The sequence below is a fragment of the Carlito syrichta genome, unplaced genomic scaffold, assembly GCF_000164805.1.
Source record: "Carlito syrichta isolate Samal-C Ts95f unplaced genomic scaffold, Tarsius_syrichta-2.0.1 Scaffold246658, whole genome shotgun sequence".
Taxonomy (NCBI): Eukaryota; Metazoa; Chordata; class Mammalia; order Primates; family Tarsiidae; genus Carlito; species Carlito syrichta.
In genome coordinates, this window is record NW_007190754.1 from 2,765 (window position 1) to 5,114 (window position 2,350).

The 2,350-nt window shown below is 50.0% G+C and overlaps 1 pseudogene; it reads right to left on the reverse strand.

Moving 5' to 3' along the window:
* Nucleotides 1–1,184: 1,184 nt before the first annotated feature.
* Nucleotides 1,185–2,172, reverse strand: LOC103253688 (annotated as a pseudogene).
* Nucleotides 2,173–2,350: the final 178 nt, after the last annotated feature.

The window sequence follows — 2,350 nt, forward strand, 5'->3', positions numbered from 1 at the left end:
AAATAATGAGAATCGACGATATATAAGAACATCCCATTATTCCTTCATGGGACAATGAGGTGCTGACCTCTGGGAAATTCTCCTTTGACACAGACCATCATCATCACATGCTTGTTCATGGCACTTTTGGCCAGGATTGGTCACTCTCATCTTACCTGTTCATGTCGATCTACCAGATCATCTGGTCTCCAGCCCATCCGCTGCCACTGTGTGGACTGTCACTGGTGCCTCCTCTATGTGACTTCCACGTGACTCTTGCAAACTTGGCCACAGACCTAAAGCCCAAGTAGCAAATAATACAGAGCAGTGGTGCTCAACCCAGGCAGCCCATTAGAATCATTTGGACTGCTAAAATGTCTCCATGCCCAGGCCCTACTTAGATCAGTTAAATCAAAGTCTCTGGGGGAGCTGATGGGAACCCAATCTTCAGAGAATTAAGAGCTTGCCAGGTGGTTCCAATGAGCTGTCAAGATCGGGAAGAGAGCCCAACTTGGTAGAGAACCTCAACCAAACATCCTGGAAGAATATGGACTGTATTTGCCAAACAAATAAGTTTCACCACTATTCCTAACAAAATGCAATAAAAGCGCTCAAGTAAAGCATTTAGGACTGATGAAACGAAATGAATTATTGGAAGAGGGGAAATCCTAAAAATGACATAAGTGTGCCTTAAACATTTCACTGGGACCTCAACATACAGTACTTTCATTCAGGGTCAATGTCTCATATAAAGCCAAGGCACTCCCTCTGAGCACAAATCCCTCACTTGGCATTCCATGTCATTTTTCTCACCCAAGCAGCATTCATGATATCTCATCTCTGATTTCCAGTTACAGGGAAGGGGAGTCTTATCTTTCACGGTTGCTTTACTCACACTTAACTCAGCAGAATTAAAGCATTTACCATTTGACCTGCTACTCTTTCCAAATATGCAACTTATCTTTACACAGAAACAACTTTTCCACTCATATTTTTAGAGTGTCTACTTAATTAATTTGCCTATTTGCAATCCAGGCACAATTGACATAAAAACAACTGGCTAGACAGGGCATGGTGGCTCAAGCCCGTAATTCCAGCACTTTGGGAGGACGAGGCGAGAGGATTGCCTGAGCCCAGGGGTTCAAGACCAGCATAGGCACCTTGGTGAGACCTTGTCTTTACAATAAATCCAGAAAAATTATTGTTCATGATAAAAAATATTGATATAAGTTGGAGGACAAGCCAATGTGGCAGGTGTACAGTTCGTGGCTGGGCAGGAAGGCGGGTTGCTGGTGCAGCACCCACAGAGGGCTGGTGCGGGTCTGTAGGGCCAGTGGGCGGAGGCGGTGAGGTCTTGGGTGTGCCTGAGGGACTCCTGGTGGTCTCCATCAGAGACCAGATCTTGGGCTTGCTGTGGGACACTCCCTGCAGGCCGCCCGCCGCAAAGTTGGGGCTCAGCAGGCGCATGCTGCCGGGCTCCAGGCCCTCCTTGGCAGAGTGCAGGGGCTAGTCTTGGGGCTTGAGCTACTCAGCTGTCACCAGCTGCGAGCGTGAGTCCTGAGTCTGCAATGTTCGCACAGCTCGGTCTTGTCCTCATTGTCTTCGTTGCTCTGGTCGCCATCGTGTGGATGTCGATGCTCTCCAAATCAATCTCATTGTCATTCTCGGCCTTCTCTGGGTCGCCATTCGTGTCACTGCTAAAAAGGGCATAGTCCTCCTGGTCCTTGCTGCTCACATCCCACGTCAACTTGTTCTCCTTCTTGAGGCGCAAGCGTGCGTTGGGGAACCAGGTGGAGACCTGCGTGAGGGTCATCTTGCTAATGATGCCTAGCATGATCTTCTCATCCTTGGTGGAGTAGGGGTTCTTGCAGTGTTCGTTCAGTGAGGCCTTGAGTATGCTGGTGCTCTTGTGTGTGCGTTCTTGGACCACCCGGAGGTCCTCATACTGGAACTGGCCATAGGGGTTATAGGCAGGTGTCCTGTGCATGACAAAGGTGGCCTGGTCACCCTGGGGTTGTCCTTGAGCTCATACTTGAAGCCCTGCAGCAACCCGCAGGGCCAGCATCCAGAGGGAAGAGGGAGGTGTGAGAGAGAAAGAGAGAGACCTGGGGCCAGAGAGGTCTGGAGCAGCTGCTGCTGTAGGCACAAAGCCTTCAGTTTTTTGGTACGGGAAGGCCCCTCAATCCACTTCATGGGCGAAAGGAGGGTCAGAGGCAGGAGCCTCCCTTTCCACCCACAGCAAAAATCGATTGTTGTCATTCTAGAAAAGTTACAGCAAGCACACCTCTTTGGAAGGGCATGCAGGAGCCGCAGTCCCACATGGTCCCCTGGATGCCCACCTCCCCACCACCAGCCACTCCAAAACCTACTG